Raw genomic sequence first — 21,446 nt, forward strand, 5'->3', positions numbered from 1 at the left:
ACAGTCTGGCCGTGTCGGCCCAGACGCCCAGGCTGGCCCTTGGGCAGAAGCTGCAGTCTTGTGAGAATGCCGGCTAGAGAGCGGCCGTGACCTGCCCCAGGCCGTCCGCTGACCTCCCTATAGGTGGGGTTGGCCGCCCGTCTCCCTGTGGCCCTGGCCGCCTCCCTCTCAGACCTCCCTGGCCTATCCTCAGAGGCCCTCATGGGCCCTGTCATCAAGGAGGGGGCTCCCACCTAGGGGCTTCAGCTCTCGGGAGATGCCAGAGGCCTCCCTGGGGTGGCCCTCTCTCTCTGCCTTGTTATTTGCTAGAGGGCGCGTGTGCTTGCTCTGGGGGGGAGGGGAGAAAGCATCCCCAGGGATATGGTCACACCTTACCACTTCATCTCCCCCCCTTTCAAGATTTTGGACACACACACACATGCACGTGCACACAGTGTGTTTTTTAAGCCACCAGATCCTGCACTCACCACAGTCAGCCATGTAGATCCAGCGTCCTTAACCCCCGGGCTGGCCCGCTGGGATGTCCCTTCCTAAATGAATTCCCATTAGAAGCCGGGAACCTGGGCTTGAGTGAGAAGCATCCCATCAGCCCCTGGAGCTGGCATGGCCCCCGGTGGGCTTCCACATCTGTCCTTAAGCCCTCCTCGGCAGGGGGAAGGAGGGAGGGGAGCTCCATGGGGTCTGGGGGTCATCGGCCAGCAGGCTCCAGCCCCATCTTCTGTGTGAGCCTGGGCCAGCGGAGGTGGGCTTGCAAGATACTTCAGAGAGACAGAGGATGTCCGAAGTCCCGGAGGGGGCTAGCTCCCCCAGGCCGCATCCTCTGACATGCCCGCCCAGCCCACGGCCACGCCGCTGGCAGGGGCCAGAGCTGGGATCGGAACCCACAGAGCTGACTTTGAAGACCCTTCTACCAGTTCCTCTGCCTCCTGGGCACCCCGGGTTGTGCCCTGAGGGCAGACCATGGGCCCCAGCGTCAGTGAGACCGAACCCATACACACTGACCTGCTGTGCCCTTGTTCAGACCTGCCGGGGCCCGTCCCAGCCGCCCCTCCTCTCAGCTGTGACATTCTGGCAGGAAGGACCACTGACCCCTTTCTCTAATCCCTGAGGTGGCCCTGCCATCGGCCCCGAGCCCGCCTGCTAACCTCCCTCGCTGGGCTGCAGGCCAGCTGACTTGTGGCCAGGCCTTCTGCAGGTCACTCCAGGGCCCATCTCCGCGGCCAAGCCCGAGGGACACACCACTCAGGGGACTGGGCCCGGGACACAGGTCCCTCGGTAGTGCCCGCCTCAGCTCCCTGCAGCCAGGCGGGGCACACAGGGCAGGAGCCTGCTGGCTGAGCTGGTGCCGGGACCCCACACGGGGCCGGGGATGCAGCCAGGAGGTGGGCTTGAGGGACTAACAGGCGTGGACACCGACCGATGCGGTGGACGCCAGGCTGGAGGTGGAACAGGGACCTTCCATGTGGCTGGATGGGAAGCGCTGGGGCTCTACGGGGCTGGGCTGGGGAGTTTTCATCACGGATGTGGGGTCCTGTGTAGTGACACGGCCCAGCAGTAAAATCAGCACTGAGAGACTAGCTCACACGGGAGGTTCTGGGTGTGTCCAGAGACCTCCCTGAGTACCCTGGCCTGTGTGTGCCCCACCAGGGATGGCCGGAGCGGGGGTAGCGGGCAGCACCAGTGTCTTATTGGGGGTGCTGGCTCTCCTCTCGTAGAATAAACAAACACGCACACACCCTGGACCCCGGAGGGCTCAGTCTGCTCCCAGCTGTGGGAACCCAGCCCCCTTCGCCTCCCTAAGCTGTGGGTGGCCTGTGGGCTGACGGCCCAGGTGCCTGCAGACTGGCCTCCCAGCCCCGCCCTGCCCTGACAGCGCACCCAGCTGCCCACCACAATCTTTCTTAGCAGGTGGCTCCAGCCTCTCTCGTGGGGTCTTTCGAGTGAGCCAGCCCCAGACCAAGAGTGCCGGAGGAAAGGGCACTAATGGCACTGGGGCCTCGTGCAGCCACCAGGGTTCCTCTGACCATCCCCTGGGAGGGGCAGAGACCCGCATTGTCACACAGCCTCAGGGCCAACGCCGGCAATCCTCTGGGGTCTTCGAGCACTCATGGGTGCCCGCTGAGTGCGCACACTGTGAGGCTCAGAACACAGCAGAGGACAGGCGCAGCCCTGCCTGCATGGCACCGGTACTGCACACACATCCGGACTCACGTTTACACGCACGACACGTGGACATGGGCACGCACCTGCGCACCTCCAACGGCTGGCAGCGCGGCTAAACCAGCGCTGCTGTGGGACCCCTGCCGCCACCCCGAGGCCGTCCTGCAGAAGGAAGTGGAAGAGCGACAGCGAGGGGACCAAGCAGGAAAGGCCGGAAGCTCTCCACCACTGCAGCTGTGCCCCTGGCTGCCCTCCCTGACTCAATTCAAGTCAGGTCAGAACAGCGCCTGCTCACAGGGGCACGGGGGCAGGGACCGCAGCTCTCATCTGGAGAATGGGCTGTGACCCCACTGTCTGGGCCGTGGTGGGAATCCGGTCGTGTGCATGAGAGCTAGTTCTGGAGCAGCAGTTCCCAGAGCTGGTGCTCAGCTCCCGTGGGAGGCCTCCCTGCACAGGAATGGGGCACACAGCAAGAACTTGGGACCCTAGGGCAGGGATGGCTGACTGGCCAGGAAGGGGATGTGCCCAGCCTGTGCCCATGGGGCAGTGGCAGCCAGGTAGGAGGCTGTTGGGGACATCTGAGCTGGGAGCATCCCCAGCTGCCCCTGTGACATCGTTTCCACCACACCTGCCTTCCGGGCTGGGCACATGTCGGTCCAGGCAAGGCCCCCTCTCCTCTCCCTCCCACACCTCCTGCAGGTGCTGGGGTGTAGGCAGCCCTGGCAGGAACCGCTGGAAGGGGCACAGGGGCTGGGGGCAGGCATGGACACAGAAGTCCCCGGCGGCCTCCCGTGTGGGTGAGAGGAGAGGATGGCAACTGACAGGAGAAGGCCATCGCACACCTGGGCGAGCCAGCCTGGGCTTCAGGGTGACAAGGACCTGGGGTCCCCACAGCCGTCCTCTTGGTCCTGATTCGTGGAGGATGGAGGCCCTGGGTGGTGTCTGAGCACCCACCTGGTGGGTACATGGGGGTCTGGTGGGGTGGTAGGAAAGAGGCCGTTCCCCGGAAGGGCAGGCCCACCCCCAAGGGCACCCAGAAAGGGGGATCGAGAGTGAGAAGGAAGCTCTGGATGGGACACTGTGGGAGCTGGAGTAAGGGCTGGGCCAACTCCGTGACTGGGGGGTAGCAGGAGGGAGGCGCGCACCCCACCAGGGGCAGGCTGGTCCCTGCAGCCTGGGTAGGTGCACCTCCCCGCCCCCTTCTTCAGTCTCCTTTATCACCGTCCTGGCCATTTACTGAGCATTACCCTTTGACCCTGACAGCCTAGCAAAGTAGACACGATGGCTCCCCTTCACCCCCTTATGGGGAGGAAGCCAAAACCCAGGAAAGGTAACCCTCGGGCTGTAGGCCTGCATCGCTGCAGGGAGCTGGGGGACATTCATAGTCTAGCCTAAAGGAGTGGCGACCCCTGGAGGTAGCAGTGAGCCACTGCATGGCCGCACACAACTTCCGGTTCCAAATCGCAGAGTGGAAAACCCACGCTGGCCCCTGAGGTCTGAGATGCCGCGTCCAGCGACCTTCCCACCATGCGTCAAGGCCAATGGGAATGATGGCCCCTGGCTCGGGAAGAGAGGACAGGAGGAGCGCCCTTTCCGAGGAGGTACAGCTCAACTAAATTCAACTTGTTTGTCAAACGGCAATGACGACTTACTGGGCATCCACTCTGTGCCAGCACTGTGGGGCACCGGGTCACCAAGGTGGACCAGGTTCCTGACGTCACGGGGCTTACAGCTAGTGGGGGTCACAGGCAGTGAGCCCGAGCTTAAAGCAGAGCGTGCCCTCCGTGTGGAGGGCAGAGGGGGACAGCGAAGACCCTGTCTGTACCCAGGCCGTGCACAGAACAAGACGAAGAAGCCAGTCCCGGCCTGGCTGCTGTCACCTGATGCCCTTGTTGCCTGGGACGCTGTGAAGTTGGGTCAGGAGTCCTGGTCCCACTGGTTGGCTGGGCCAGAATGCAAGAGGACGCGCAGGAGCCAATCAGAATGTGGATGCAAATGAAGCCAGAACCCCCGCCCCCAGGGTGGCTGACCTGGGCCTCCTGTCTACCGGAGAGGACAGGAAGAGCAGAGCTCGCCCAGGCCAGGGAAACTAGCTCATCGTCGGGGCTCACACAGCTGGCGGAGGGCTTGACCAGGTGCGCTGTGCGCATTTCCTCCCTCTGAGGACTGGGGGTCAGGGGCCCTGCCTGAGCAGATCCGTGGGGAAGGGTGTGTCACGAGCTCTCCATGACTCCACGTGTGGGGTGCCCGTCCTTGGCCTAATCTCTCGCTCCTGAGAGTAAAAGAATGCAAAGGGGCAGCGAGGCTCTCCTGGGGGACCAGGATGGAGTGCTGACGCCATCGGGGCATGCAGCAGTCCTTCCTGCTGGGGTCACAGGGCAGAGTGGGCAGCGGAGCGGGGAGTCTCTGCCTGGGAATTGAGAGACCCGGTTCCTGCCCAGGTGCCCCCTAACTAGCGGGGAGTCTCTGCCTGGGAATTGAGAGACCCGGTTCCTGCCCAGGTGCCCCCTAACTAGCGGGGAGTCTCTGCCTGGGAATTGAGAGACCCGGTTCCTGCCCAGGTGCCCCCTAACTAGCGGGGAGTCTCTGCCTGGGAATTGAGAGACCCGGTTCCTGCCCAGGTGCCCCCTAACTAGCGGGGAGTCTCTGCCTGGGAATTGAGAGACCCGGTTCCTGCCCAGGTGCCCCCTAACTAGCGGGGAGTCTCTGCCTGGGAATTGAGAGACCCGGTTCCTGCCCAGGTGCCCCCTAACTAGCGGGGAGTCTCTGCCTGGGAATTGAGAGACCCGGTTCCTGCCCAGGTGCCCCCTAACTAGCGGGGAGTCTCTGCCTGGGAATTGAGAGACCCGGTTCCTGCCCAGGTGCCCCCTAACTAGCGGGGAGTCTCTGCCTGGGAATTGAGAGACCCGGTTCCTGCCCAGGTGCCCCCTAACTAGCGGGGAGTCTCTGCCTGGGAATTGAGAGACCCGGTTCCTGCCCAGGTGCCCCCTAACTAGCGGGGAGTCTCTGCCTGGGAATTGAGAGACCCGGTTCCTGCCCAGGTGCCCCCTAACTAGCGGGGAGTCTCTGCCTGGGAATTGAGAGACCCGGTTCCTGCCCAGGTGCCCCCTAACTAGCGGGGAGTCTCTGCCTGGGAATTGAGAGACCCGGTTCCTGCCCAGGTGCCCCCTAACTAGCGGGGAGTCTCTGCCTGGGAATTGAGAGACCCGGTTCCTGCCCAGGTGCCCCCTAACTAGCGGGGAGTCTCTGCCTGGGAATTGAGAGACCCGGTTCCTGCCCAGGTGCCCCCTAACTAGCGGGGAGTCTCTGCCTGGGAATTGAGAGACCCGGTTCCTGCCCAGGTGCCCCCTAACTAGCGGGGAGTCTCTGCCTGGGAATTGAGAGACCCGGTTCCTGCCCAGGTGCCCCCTAACTAGCGGGGAGTCTCTGCCTGGGAATTGAGAGACCCGGTTCCTGCCCAGGTGCCCCCTAACTAGCGGGGAGTCTCTGCCTGGGAATTGAGAGACCCGGTTCCTGCCCAGGTGCCCCCTAACTAGCGGGGAGTCTCTGCCTGGGAATTGAGAGACCCGGTTCCTGCCCAGGTGCCCCCTAACTAGCGGGGAGTCTCTGCCTGGGAATTGAGAGACCCGGTTCCTGCCCAGGTGCCCCCTAACTAGCGGGGAGTCTCTGCCTGGGAATTGAGAGACCCGGTTCCTGCCCAGGTGCCCCCTAACTAGCGGGGAGTCTCTGCCTGGGAATTGAGAGACCCGGTTCCTGCCCAGGTGCCCCCTAACTAGCGGGGAGTCTCTGCCTGGGAATTGAGAGACCCGGTTCCTGCCCAGGTGCCCCCTAACTAGCGGGGAGTCTCTGCCTGGGAATTGAGAGACCCGGTTCCTGCCCAGGTGCCCCCTAACTAGCGGGGAGTCTCTGCCTGGGAATTGAGAGACCCGGTTCCTGCCCAGGTGCCCCCTAACTAGCGGGGAGTCTCTGCCTGGGAATTGAGAGACCCGGTTCCTGCCCAGGTGCCCCCTAACTAGCGGGGAGTCTCTGCCTGGGAATTGAGAGACCCGGTTCCTGCCCAGGTGCCCCCTAACTAGCGGGGAGTCTCTGCCTGGGAATTGAGAGACCCGGTTCCTGCCCAGGTGCCCCCTAACTAGCGGGGAGTCTCTGCCTGGGAATTGAGAGACCCGGTTCCTGCCCAGGTGCCCCCTAACTAGCGGGGAGTCTCTGCCTGGGAATTGAGAGACCCGGTTCCTGCCCAGGTGCCCCCTAACTAGCGGGGAGTCTCTGCCTGGGAATTGAGAGACCCGGTTCCTGCCCAGGTGCCCCCTAACTAGCGGGGAGTCTCTGCCTGGGAATTGAGAGACCCGGTTCCTGCCCAGGTGCCCCCTAACTAGCGGGGAGTCTCTGCCTGGGAATTGAGAGACCCGGTTCCTGCCCAGGTGCCCCCTAACTAGCGGGGAGTCTCTGCCTGGGAATTGAGAGACCCGGTTCCTGCCCAGGTGCCCCCTAACTAGCGGGGAGTCTCTGCCTGGGAATTGAGAGACCCGGTTCCTGCCCAGGTGCCCCCTAACTAGCGGGGAGTCTCTGCCTGGGAATTGAGAGACCCGGTTCCTGCCCAGGTGCCCCCTAACTAGCGGGGAGTCTCTGCCTGGGAATTGAGAGACCCGGTTCCTGCCCAGGTGCCCCCTAACTAGCGGGGAGTCTCTGCCTGGGAATTGAGAGACCCGGTTCCTGCCCAGGTGCCCCCTAACTAGCGGGGAGTCTCTGCCTGGGAATTGAGAGACCCAGTTCCTGCCCAGGTGTGCCCTAACTAGTGGCATTGTGATCACTCTGCAAACATGGCCCCTCCCTGTAGCTGCTCTCTACAGTGTAATTGCAGCCAGCTCCTCCCGAATCCGGCTGGTCTTGTGAGCTTTGGCCAAGAGAGTGCAGGAGAAGGGACGGACGGTGTGCCAGGTTTAGGCCTGAGGCTTGAGTGGTTTGTGCATTCCCTCCCACCCTCTTCCTCCTGCCTCCCCACAACCCTGCCACTGCCATGTGAGGAAGCCCAGGTTAGCCTGCTGCAGGGAGGGGGGCCAGGGGACCAGCCCGTCTCTCCAGACAACAGCCATCCTCTCAGAGCAGAACCGCTCGGCACACCTGCAGCCACCCACGGGCGAGGCGCAGATGAACCACCCGGCGGAGCCCAAGCTAGTCTGCCACACATACACGGTGTTTTGGCGACGGCTCTAGGCCCGGACCCAGGGACAGTTTAATACATCATGCTAGTGGATACAATGAAGGCCTTCAAGCATTAATGACAGGTACAGTTTGCTGAAGGTCTACCACAAGCCAGGCCCAGTTCTAGCCCTTGCCGCATCCCACCTCGTTAATCCTCACAGTGGTTCTGAGAGTTGGTATTTGGATCCTTGCTTTACAGACAGGAAGATGGAGGCTCGGAGAGGCAGGGGTCTGCCTGGTCTGAGGCTGCAGGGTGGAGGCAGGGATGAGATGAGAACCTGGCCTGTCCTGGCGGGCTGTTTCTGAGTCTCCTTTCCAACGAGCCTTCATGTTGCAGGAAGCCAGGGGGTTTGAGAGCGCGTGTTGTATTCTGCACACGGGAGCTGACGTCACTGAGAATGCTCTCAGCCTTCCGTTCCCCAAGAATTATGCCGTATCTCACCCTGCGCTCGCGCCCCCGGCTAATGCCTCCAAGTCCCCTGTGCTTTCCGAAAGACAGACCGCAGGCACAGCTGTCAGGATAATTTAATTTCTCTGCGGCTCCACCTCCGCTTAATCAGCCAGTGTTTATGGAGGGCCTGTGATGTGCCCGTTCCCAGGGTATTCTTTCTTTCAAGGACACGTTTTCTTGGTCTGTATTGTGTGCTGGGCCCTCACTCAGCCCACAGAGTCCTCACAGCATCACTGAGCGAGTGAGGACAGCGCCACTTCACAGGCGGAAAAATGGAAGTCCCTGGGCTGGCCCCAGAGCCTAGTGGCTAAGGAAGCTGAGTCCCGCGTGGTTGACCAGTGAGTCCTGGCTCCAGCAGATTAAAAACCACACCAGGTGCACGTGTGCGCATGCCCGAATCTCAAGGAGATGGAGAACGGTGGCGTGACCATGCCCTGATGGGGGCGCTGTACTCTTCCCAACCCTCCTTCTCTGTCCCTCTCCGGTGAGTGCACGCGACCTCTGGCAATGAGAAATAAAGAAAAAGAAAGGGAAAGGAAAATAAAATAACACTGTGGTTCCGAGAGGTGAAGCAGCTGCCTAACTGGAGCATGGCCAGGAGGGGTCCGGCTCAGGCCTGGCTGGACTCAAGCAGGGTCCCTTCTTACTCCTTGACCTAGCTGCAGCTTCTTTCAAAGGGGTTTTGCCATTTCCCCGGGCTCTGTGTATGGCTCCGGGGGTCTGAAGGCTGAGAGCAGAAAGGAAGGGGAGCGGAGCTGCTGTGAATGTCCCCCCCGACTCCAGAACGTGCTGGCTCTGGGTAGCAGGGCTCAGGCCCCAGGTGGCAGGAGCCGCGCTGGCCAAGGAGGAGGAGAAATGGCCGCCGGCTCTGGAGCGGACGACCACAGCCATCCTTCACCAGCACCCGCCCCACCCCGCCCCTCCGCTTAGCGGCTGGGGGGCCCCCCTCAGGCACCAGGCACTGTGCCCCTTTCCTCCCTGGCTGAACTGTTTACAAATGAGAAATTCAGGCAGAGCGCGGTCTGCTTCTCGGGGTGATCACAGCCCTGGGGTAGGGGCTACACGGCAGCCTCCCCAAGGCCCTAGAGCCCATTTTCCAGGCCGCAAGCAAGCCCCCACCCACATGCCCCAGACAATCCCATCCTAGCTGCAAGCAACTTGTTTGCTCCAGCAGCGGGAGAGGCTGGGAGGCCTGAGGGTCTCCACAATGAGCGGACCCTGTACCCCATGGCCATGCATGGGAGCTTGCCCTGGGCGACTTGGGTGCTGGAAAGACCCGTGCACTGGGAGCCCTTGCTGGCTGAGAAGCCTTAGATAAGTCACCCCACCTCTCTGCACCCCCTTCTCATTTGGAGCTGGACAGAGACTTCCCGCTCATGAATGACTGTGCTCCTCCAGCTCCTGGAACGATCTCCCTCTCACTCCTCCAGCCTGACTCCTGCTCTGCCTTAATGGACCACAGCCCTGTTCCCACCCAGGGTCCTCTCCATGCGGAGTGCCCCTGGTCTGCCCGCACACGGGCCAAGGGTTCAAATTCAGGCTGTACCCTTTCTTAGTTCCCACAAAAGGAGCAAATATGATAGTCCAACCTTGGGCCTCCCCATGGCCTGGTAATTAAAGGAACTGGATCTCACGTTACCATGTGGTCTGAGTCCTGGATCCAACACCTTGAGAAATTTGTCAGGCGCATGTGTGTGCCCTGAATCCCAACAGAACGGAGAAATGGAGATGGGGTTGAGGCACCCACACCCTGTTCGGGGGCTCTTTCTCCCTCACACTGTCTCTGTCTGGCAAAATTTTGGGTTGTCAGAAAAGTCACGATGTATTTTTCTATGTTTTTCTATGCAAAAATGCATCGTGACTTTTCCAGCGAACCATGTAGACATGCAGGGGGGACTGGGTAGAACTGGCTCATGGAGTTATGCCAAGAAGCTGGAGACCTTGGGGTGCCCAGAGAGGAGCTCAGCCTGGTCCGGAGGCCCTGGAGGCAGGAAAGCCGATGTGCAGCTCTGGGTCCAGAGCCCAGGGGATGAGGTGCCAATGGAAGGCTTGGAGTCCAAAGGCAGTGGGCCCTGAGTTCTGAAGGCCAAGGCAGCTCGGAAGCCTGCCCCGCTCTCCAGGAGACCAGTCACCTTCCGTGTCAGTCCGCTAGGCCCCTGATTGGCTGGTCGGTGCTCCCAACCCCGAGGGCTGGCCTTCCCTCTGGCCCCCTCAGGCTGAGGTTAATCCGAACCCAGTCGGGGGAATGCTTTACCCATTTCTAGGGATTCATCCAGGCAAGTTGACCCCTAAAGTTAACCATCACGACTGCTTGCAACTTGACCTGAGCATTTTTGTCACCTCCCTGGGGCTAGAACTGCTCGTGACTGCCCGTGTGTCCATCCAGGGACAGGGCAGAGGCTCTTCCGGCACGTGAACTGTGAGATACTGGGAAGGGAGACCACGGCCACCATCCACCGCCACTCTGAGGGCACCGTGCTCCTCCAGCTCCTGGAACGATCTCCCTCTCACTCCTCCAGCCTGACTCCTGCTCTGCCTTAATGGACCACAGCCCTGTTCCCACCCAGGGTCCTCTCCATGCGGAGTGCCCCTGGTCTGCCCGCACACGGGCCAAGGGTTCAAATTCAGGCTGTACCCTTTCTTAGTTCCCACAAAAGGAGCAAATATGATAGTCCAACCTTGGGCCTCCCCATGGCCTGGTAATTAAAGGAACTGGATCTCACGTTACCATGTGGTCTGAGTCCTGGATCCAACACCTTGAGAAATTTGTCAGGCGCATGTGTGTGCCCTGAATCCCAACAGAACGGAGAAATGGAGATGGGGTTGAGGCACCCACACCCTGTTCGGGGGCTCTTTCTCCCTCACACTGTCTCTGTCTGGCAAAATTTTGGGTTGTCAGAAAAGTCACGATGTATTTTTCTATGTTTTTCTATGCAAAAATGCATCGTGACTTTTCCAGCGAACCATGTAGACATGCAGGGGGGACTGGGTAGAACTGGCTCATGGAGTTATGCCAAGAAGCTGGAGACCTTGGGGTGCCCAGAGAGGAGCTCAGCCTGGTCCGGAGGCCCTGGAGGCAGGAAAGCCGATGTGCAGCTCTGGGTCCAGAGCCCAGGGGATGAGGTGCCAATGGAAGGCTTGGAGTCCAAAGGCAGTGGGCCCTGAGTTCTGAAGGCCAAGGCAGCTCGGAAGCCTGCCCCGCTCTCCAGGAGACCAGTCACCTTCCGTGTCAGTCCGCTAGGCCCCTGATTGGCTGGTCGGTGCTCCCAACCCCGAGGGCTGGCCTTCCCTCTGGCCCCCTCAGGCTGAGGTTAATCCGAACCCAGTCGGGGGAATGCTTTACCCATTTCTAGGGATTCATCCAGGCAAGTTGACCCCTAAAGTTAACCATCACGACTGCTTGCAACTTGACCTGAGCATTTTTGTCACCTCCCTGGGGCTAGAACTGCTCGTGACTGCCCGTGTGTCCATCCAGGGACAGGGCAGAGGCTCTTCCGGCACGTGAACTGTGAGATACTGGGAAGGGAGACCACGGCCACCATCCACCGCCACTCTGAGTCCAGCTTACGCAACGTGCTGGCTCCGGTCACTGTGTCTGTGACTGTCTCCCCTGCTAGAACGAGGGCGCCTGGAGGTCGGGTCCTTGTCAGGTCTGGCTCTGTTCCTCCAGCACCAGCTGCAGGGCCAGGTGAAGATAAGCTGGTAGACGCGAACTTCATTCCCCGCCTCCCACGGACACTGGGCGTTCAGAGAAGCTGGATCAGGTGCCAGCGAGAGGGTGGCCCAAGGTCTCATTGCTGGGACCAGAATTTCGGCCTTGCCCCACTGGCATCACCAAGTATCCATGCTGTAAATCAGTCTGTCAGCTTGGAGGGATAGACGGCTGGGTGGTTAACAGCAAGCCTTGCCCACCACAGTCCGAGGCTCCACCCTGAATCTGATGTGCACCCCATTTTCTTGAGTCCCCTTCCCAGGACTCTGAGAGTGTCTCTCCTTTCCCAGAGGCCCCCATCCAGGAAGCCTGGCCCGGGGTGTTCCTGGCACAGTGCCCATCCCTGATTGCCGCTTGGCAGCCTCCTCACTGCTGGGTCCAGCTGCCCCTCCTCCCCTCTCCCTCTCCCTCCCAAGGTGGGAGCTTCAGGCTCTGCCAAAGCATTACTAAGCTGTGGTGACGTCACCCTCCCTGCTCCACCCCGCCCCTGCTGCTTACCCTTCACCCTTGGCTGGCCCTGTGAGGATGACACATCTGAGTGGGGGTGGGGGCTCCATCTCCAGGCAGGCACAGAGGGACCCCGCAGCCTCTGTGCAGACGGCCTGCCCCCTTGGTGGGTGGGTCTGACCACAGGCTTCTGGGCTCCTGGACCAGGCCAGATGGGTCCAAATGCAGACTGGGGCTCCTCCACTCCCCAGTTAGTGGCCTTGGACAAGTGAACATACCCCCCTGAGCTCATCTCTGGAAGGGAGGTAGCAGGACTGGCTCCATGGTGCAGGGCCATACGCTGCTCGCAGGAAGCTAGAACCCACATGGCGACTGCAGTTCGGATCCCAGCCCAGGCAGCCTGAAACCCTTTTGTGCAAGTGCCCGAGATCCGACAGGCCGTAGGACTGAAGGAAGGGGCTCCCTATGTGACCAGACCCTGCAGTGTGTGTATGCTCACACTCATACACTATAAATCATAAAGGAAAAAACTTTTTTTTTTTTTTTTTTTTTTCAAATTTAGAAGGAGGATAGGAATAGGACCTGCTGGGGGCTGGGTGTGAGGTTCAAAGATGACCATCAGGGGACCAGCAGTTGGCGTAATGGCTATGTTGCCAGCGACAGTCAACCACGGTTTGAGTCCTGGACCTGGTGGCTTAAACTCACGCTGGGCGTTTGTGTGCATGCCCAAGATCCCAAGAGGAGAATGGAGGAGAAGGGATTGCGATGTGGCCATTCCCCCTGGGGTGTGATTTCTCACTTTCTGTCTCTCTGTCTCTCTATCTTTCTGGTGAGCGCATGCACCTTATAGCAAAAACCACTCCAAAGGAAAACAAAAAAAAGACGAATATCGGACTCGCTCCATTTGAAGGGGACCTGCGGTGTAGCTCGGTTCCTGTGGGATTTTTATTCCTGATCCCTGAGGTCCTTTTCAAGGATATATGGCTTGCCCTTTGCTGTTGTGGTTAGCCCAGGGGCAGAGACTTCTCACCAATGCCCTCAAGCTGCAGAATACACACTACTATCAGTAGTGGGGCGCGCAAGGGGGTGGAGCTCCCAGCACTTCTCTTTGGTTTGGTGGTAGGCCTGTCCCCTCCTCAGTGTGACCAAAGGCTACAGTCTCAACCTCCAAGAGTGGCTGTCCTCCTCCTCTCAAGGGGCTCATGCTGCCCATTCAAGTACCTGATGGGGTTTCATTCAGGAATAGCCTGGCAACGTAACAGCCTGCTCATCTCCATCCTCTGGTGCCGGGGCCCTGGACCCCAGAAGTCAGTATGCAGAAGGCTGGGCAGCTTGGCATTGGGAAAGGGAAAGCCATTCTTCCGGTTTCTGCAGGGGATCAAAACACAACTGAGATGTTGTTTGGTTTTGCTACAGGGTGCATGCAATCTCTGGAGGAGGCACAGAGAGAAGGAAGTGAGAAGGAGCCCCCCAGAGATGGCTGCACCGTAATTCCTTGTCCTCTCTTCTCTTGGTATTTGGGGCACATGTGCACATGGACCTGGTGTGTTTTTCAAGCCATGGGGTCTGGGACTGAACTACACAGTTGGCCATGTGGGATCCATCCGCCTTAGCCTTTATACCAATCTCCTTCCTCTAGGCCCCACTACTGAATGTTCGCTCCCTGCTGGCCCAATCACTCAGGCTGCCCGAGAAGGTGCCCCGCAGCCATGTTTAGGTGTTCCAGAACATGCATTAATTAACATTACTACCTTTAAAGTATTTCAGGAGACACATCTGTACACACAACTACTACCAAGAATAAAACAATGTGTATTATTAAATACTATAAAACACTGGAGCATGGTGGTTAAGATGTTGGACTCTCATATGGCCAACTGCAGTTCGAGGCCCAGACCTGGTGGCTTGAAACTCACACTAAGCGCATGTGTGTGCATGCCTAAAATCTCAGGAGGAAGATATAGGACAAGAGATTGTGGCATGGTCATCCCCCCTAGAGGGCAATTTCTCACTTTCTGTCTCATTGTCTCTGTTTCTCCAGTGAACTCACATGCCTTATGGCAAAAAACCTTAAAAAATACTCTGAAACATTATAATAATATAATAGTAGTGAGGGTTATGTGGCTTGGCCAAAATAGAGTGTCTATAGGAGACCCATTCATGGCACTGGGACCTCGTAGGATTCTGCCCTTGATGTAAGAGCTCATGAGAAATCATTCCTTTGCACAGAGGAGAAACAAGATGTGCCTATCCTAAGCATGGCATTCCATGGGGAGGAAAGATACATGAGAATGCGTAAGAGTAAGACGGTCCTGATGGGGTTTACTGCCTCCCTAGGTCAATAAACTTCAAGCAGAGATTTCAGTTTAATGTCATCTTCAGTTGGTAATTCCCAAATGTGACTTGCAAGATCAAATGTAAACTCCTTCTGAAGGAATGTAACATTAACGGCTCTCACAAATAATGTCCCAAGAAATATGAGATCTAGGTAAAAGTTACAAAACACACAAAGATGGTGGTGGCCTGGTGGTGAAGGCAGCCGAATCGCCCATGGCCAACCATGCAATTCGAGTCCTAGACCCAGTGACTAGAAATACATGCCAGACCAGTGTGCATATGTGCCCAAATCCCAAAAAGAGAAGTGGAGAAGGGATTGGGGTGTGGCTGTCCCCCGTGTGTATAGGGGGATGCTTTCTCACTTTCTCTCTTTCTCTGTCCCCACTCATGAGCACACGTACCCTCTGGCAAGTAAACACACACACACACACAAAGAAACAAAATATCATGAATAAGAGTTAGCAGCCTCAAAAACCTACAAATAGAACTACCTTATGACCCGGGAATTCCACTCTTTGGTATTTACCCAAAAGGTTAGAAAACACTCAGTTGGAAAGACACTTGAACATCCATGTTTACTGCAGCATTATTCACAATTGCTAAGAAATGGAATCAATCTAAGTGCCCAAGAGTTGATGACTGGGTTGAAAACTGTGACATACGTACACTATGGCACATGTTCACTGTGGCACACATACACTATGGCACATATACACTATGGCACATGTTCACTGTGGCACACGTACACTATGACACATATACACTATGGTACATATACACTGTGGCACATATACACTATGGCACACATTCACTGTGACACACGTACACTATGACACATATACACTATGGTACATATACACTGTGGCACATATACACTATGGCACACATTCACTGTGACACACGTACACTATGACACATATACACTATGGTACATATACACTGTGGCACATATACACTATGGCACACATTCACTGTGACACACGTACACTATGACACATATACACTATGGTACATATACACTGTGGCACATATACACTATGGCACACATTCACTGTGACACACGTACACTATGACACATATACACTATGGTACATATACACTGTGGCACATATACACTATGGCACACATTCACTGTGACACACGTACACTATGACACATATACACTATGGTACATATACACTGTGGCACATATACACTATGGCACACATTCACTGTGACACACGTACACTATGACACATATACACTATGGTACATATACACTGTGGCACATATACACTATGGCACACATTCACTGTGACACACGTACACTATGACACATATACACTATGGTACATATACACTGTGGCACATATACACTATGGCACACATTCACTGTGACACACGTACACTATGACACATATACACTATGGTACATATACACTGTGGCACATATACACTATGGCACACATTCACTGTGACACACGTACACTATGACACATATACACTGTGGCACATATACACTGTAGCACATATTCACTATGGCACATATACACTATGGAGTATTACTCAGCTGTAAGAAACAATGAGACCCTACTGTTTGACTCAAAGTAGATAAATATAGAAGACTTAATGTTGAACAAAGTGAGCCAGATTTGAAAGATGCACACTGTATATCCCCACTCAATATGGACTGAATGTCTGCACTCTCTGGCAGAAATTGAGAGATCTGAAGATAAGATGGTAGAGAGGGTAAGTGTAGACACCAGAGACTGTAAAGTAGGGGAGTGGATGGTAGAGAGTGGGTAGTGAGGGTACAAAGGAAAGAGACATTTAGCAGACAAAAAGGTAAAGTTCTTTATTGAAAAATATATATTGGGGAATCTATGTAAAATGTGAAATTAATCTGAAAGTTTTAAAAAATAAGAAGAAATTGTAAAATTCAAATAGCATATTCCTACATTAGATAAGAGTTCAAAGTGTACAGAAGAGACTATGGGATGGTGTATCACAGAAGATTTAAAAACATGGACAATTTGGAGCCAGCAGGTGGCATGGTGGTAAAGGTGCTGGATCCCACATGGCCAACCTCACAGCTCGAGTCCTGGTCCTAGAGGCTTGAAAAATCACACTGGGCGTGTGTGCATTTGTGCCCAAAATCCCAAGAGGAGAATAGAGGAGAAGGGATTGCACATGGCCACCCCCCTGGAGAATGACTTCTCACTTTCCATGTCTTTGTCTTGCTCTGTCTCTCTCTGGTAAGTACACACACTCTGTGGCAAGAACCTAAAGAACAACAACAACAAAGGACAATTTACTGTTAAAAACCAAAAAACAAACAAGCAAACAAAAACTAGGTGAACTATTCACAAATGTACATAGATGCTGAATGTTGAAGAAAACAAATATGAGTGAGTACATCTTTGACTTGATTTTTGTACACTGCATGCATGCTTAAAAAAACATACTGTAGCCCACAAAGATATGCATTGATTATATGTAAACCAGAAATAAAAACTTAAAAATGAACTAATAGTTAAAAAAAAAAAAAGAAAAAGAAAAACCAGCAGAAACAACAGGCATCAGACCCGGAGAAACATGTGACACTGCAATTAGAAGCAAATATGGAATGTTTCCAAAAATAAGGGAGAACTGAAAATCTGAGCAAGTAACAGAAGCCTATACGAATTAAATAGGTTTGGGAATTAACCAAATACAACTTCTAGAAATGAAAACTATAATCCCGACCAGCCCATGGGGTAGTGGTTAAGACACTGGATGCCACATGGCCAACTGCCTGGTTCTAGTCCCAGTCCCAGCAGTATGAAAAACATTCTGGGCACTTGTGTATGCATGCCCCAAATCCTGGAAGGGGGGGGGGAATTGAGGGAAGGGAATTGCAGTGTGACCATTCCCTATGGGGTGAGGGTTGGGGTGAGTGTGCTTTCTCACTTCCACCTCCACATACGCACACTGACACCCTCCCCCCATCTCTCTCTAGTAAGTGCATGCTCCCCTTGGCAAAATTAAAAATAGAAAGAACAATCCTTAAAATTGCAGAATTCAAGACGTGGGTTTGAATAAGAGATTATGTAAAACTGAAGATGGCGTGGCAGCAGAAGACGATGCTCTGAGAGGCTGGCTGAAGCAGAAAGACACCAGGTCCACACCTGGAGATCTCCCTAAGGGCTCCAGCCATGTGTGCCCAAGAGCCGGGGCTGGCTGAGGCAGGTAGTGAGTCAGTGTCAAGAGCCTGTTGGAGGTGCTCTCTATCTCTCTTGTCTCTTTCACTTATGGAGTAAATAAATACATGAAGTTTAAAAACAAAAATAAGGGGCAGTAGGTGTCATGGAGGTTAAGGTGCTGAATCCCACCTGGCCAGCTTTGAGGTTCGCGTCTCAGACCTGGTGGCTTGGGAATCACACCTGGTGCATGCATACTCAAAATCCTGAGAGGAGAATGGATAAGAGATTGTGGAATGCCCATTCCTCCTGGGGGGAGGGGGGTGATGTCTCACTTTCTCTCTCTCTCTCTCTCTCTCTCTCTCTCTGTCTCTCTCCAGCAAGCATGCATCCCCTATTGCAAAAACTAAAACAAAAACTGAAAACAGCATTAGTAAAATATAATACAGTACTGAAGAAATTATCCTGAATCTTGTTCGAAGAGAATAAGAGCTAAAAATAAAGAGAATTGGAAAGCATGGAGGGTAGAGTAAAATGCTCTACGAGTTTAATCAGAGTACTAGAGAAGAGGGGAGGTACTGGGAGAGGCGACGATGAAAACAAAGTAGCTAACAGTTTTCAAGAATGTTGAAAGATATCAATCTTTGACCCGAAAGTCCAGTAATTGCTAAGTACTCTATAAGGTTAAAAAAAAAAAAAATCAAGCTTACTCATGTTAACGTAAAACAGCAGAATTAGGAGAGTTTGTGACCAGATGATGGCCCGACAATAAAACACGATACTCTGTCAGACCATACCATATGGGAGGGTTCCCACTTGAAGTCCAGAGACCTCCCTGAATGCACCAGCACATGCCTGTCCATGATCCAGGCCAGGCTGAAAGCACTGTCTGCCTCTATGTGTTTCTATCTGTCTGTGTCTCTCTTCCCCATGGATAAACTAAATAAGAAAGGAAAAAAAGAAAAAGGAAGAGTTCTCAAAAGAAGCCAAAGAGACAAAAAACAAAAAACAAGGAAACAAACTGAACATAATGAAACAGCCTTTATGCAGGTGGCTGAGTTAGCAACAGCAACAATGCAGCCCCGAAGATGGTGAAGTGATATTTTTCGTGTATCCGAAGTTTATAATGCTGAAATTAAGTAGCTGTTAACCTAGGATTCTCTAGCGAACCCACGTTTCAAGATAAAAGATGCAATAAAACTGAAAGGGTTTTTGTCACAATGGCACTCACTAAAGAATATTCTAAGAAAAAATGCACTTCATTTTCCCTAGGGTTAAGAACAAGATAAGGAAGTTTGCTGTAAGCAACTGTATTTAACATTGCACCGGAGGTTCTAGCCAAGGCAATTAGACAAGAAAAAGAAATGAAAGACATTCCAATTGGAAAGGAAGAAGCAAAACTATTCACAGATGATGGGTTCTTACACATAGAAATTTCAAGGAATCAACTGAAAAACTATTAGAACCAAGTTCAACAGGTTGCAGGATACAAAATCAGTGTACAAAAGAATTGTATTTTTATACACTAGCAACAGTAATCCCAAAAATGTATTTAAAAAACAATTTCATCTATAATAACATCAAAAACAATAAATACTTAGGAAAACCTTTAACAAAAGAAGAGCAAAATGTGCACTTTAAAAACTATAAGATATTGTTGAAATAAATTAAGAGAGACCTAAATAAATGAAAAGAGAGCTTCTTTTCATGGATCAGAAGATTGAATACTGTTAAGATAGCAAGATAATCCAAACTGATTTACAAATTCAATGCAACCCCTATCAAAATCCCAAGCTGATTCTAAATTCTTATGGAAATCAAAGGCACCAAAAAGAGCTAAAACAAAGTTGAAAATGAACAAAGTTGGAGGACTCACATTTCCTGATTTTAAAACTTACTATAGGGCCAACAGGTGGCATGGTAATTGAGGGGCTGGAACTCAAAGTTTGAGTTCCAGACCTGGCAGCTAGCTTTCTCACTCTCTCTTTCTGGTGAGCTCACATACCTAGTATCAGATTTTTAAAATAATGACAATGATAAGTGAAATTAAATAATTAAAAAAAAAAACAAAACCTTACTACAAAACTGAAGTCATTCAGAGAGTGTGATACAGTCAAAAGACAGACAAATATAAATCAATGGAACAGAACTGAGGATCCAGAAATAAACCCACACATTTATGGGAAGTGTGCCAAGAGAATTCAATGGAGAAGGAATTTTCTCTTCAGCAAATGGTGCTAGAGCAACTGGATATCCACATGCAAAAGAATGAAGTTGGATCCTTTCCTGGTATCACACACTAAAATTAACTCACAGTGGATCATAAAGCTAAATGAAAAAGCTGAAACCATAAAACCCTTATAAGACAATATGGGGATCTAGGTGTAAATCTTAGTGATCTTGAGTTGGGCAAGACCTTACGTAACTCCAAAAGTTTCAGCAATTTAAAAATAGTACAGAAGTTGGACTTTATCAAAATTAGAATGTGCATCAAAATTGAAAAATGAAACGACAGTGATAGAATGGAAGAAGATACTTGCCAGTTCTGCATCTGCTAAGTGACTGGTTCCAGAATATGTAAAGAACTAATAACTTAATATTAAAAAGACAAAATTAATCCAATTGAAAAACAGGCAAAGGACTTGAATAGATGTTTCTCCAAAGGATATACACGAATGGCCAATAATCATATAAAATCATGCTTAATCTCATAGCCCTCAGGGAAATGCAAATCAGAGCTACGATGAGATACCATGTCACCTCCATTATTAAAAGATGAAAGAGGAGGATGAGAAAGGAGAGGAGAAAAAGAAAAAGGGTAAGAAAATAGCAAGTGATAACAAGAATGTGGAGAAATTGGAATCTTAATATGTTGCTGGTGGGAATGTGAGATGATGTAGTTCCTTTGAAAAATAGTTTGACAATCTCTTAAAATATTAACCATGGCGTTTAAGTCCCAGCAATTCCACTCTTAGCTATGTACCCAAGAGAAATGAAAAAAAAAAAAAATCTCCACATCAAAATTTATACATAACGGGAACTTGTGCCCTTCCCCACCCCATTCAGATACCAGTTCAAGCAAAGGGCCTTGTGGGGTGCCAGGAGGCCTGTGGCTGCAGGGCCTAATGGACAGGACCGTGGTTCATCCCCTCTCCCACTCGCCTTTGAACTCTCAGGATTTCGGTGTTTTGGATAGCTTGTGGCACGATCTTTTCTTTGCTCTTGAGCTGAAGTTCAGCAGCTCAGTTTCAGGTGCACCTGTTCTTTAGAAACAAGGAGGACTTTGGGTCACCTAGGACCAATGACAATAGTGCAAGGTGCTGGTGAGCAACAGGGAGGCAGAGCAGAAGAGAGATCACAAATTTTATTTTTTAAATTTTATTTTATTAATTTTTACGTTTTTACTACATTCTCTTTTATACATTCAATCACATTATTTAGTTTACAAAGTATTTCAACATGTGAACATTTCTCCCTAGTCCAATTGATAAAACTATAAAATATCTTCAACAGATAATACCCATTTTTTTGTCCCATTAAAGCTTTGCCTCCCTATTTTTCTTCTAAATGTCCTTCCTCAGACCCTCCTCTTTCACACACACTGTATGTGGTATTTATATCCATTTACTGTTTCTATATCCTTTCTATATCCTTTAGTCCATCAGTTTCAGTCATAGAGTGCGGTCTGTATTAAGGGGTGTAATACAATGCCTCTCCTTCATAGCCTGGCTTGCTTCACTCAGCAGTAAATCTTCCATATTCTTCCACTTCCTGTCAAAAGCCAGGTTTGTTTGTTTGTTTGTTTGTTTTATGGCAGAACAGTATTCCATAGAGTATATGTGCCACAGTTTTTCTATCCATTCATCTGTTCATGGGCATTTGGGCTGGTTCCATGATTTAGCAATTGTGAATAGTGCCACAATAAACATCGATGTGCAAACACTTTTCCAATGAAGAATTCTTCTGTCCTTTGGGTAGA

The sequence above is a fragment of the Tupaia chinensis genome, unplaced genomic scaffold (assembly GCF_000334495.1).
Source record: "Tupaia chinensis unplaced genomic scaffold, TupChi_1.0 Scaffold000561_1, whole genome shotgun sequence".
NCBI lineage: Eukaryota > Metazoa > Chordata > Mammalia > Scandentia > Tupaiidae > Tupaia > Tupaia belangeri.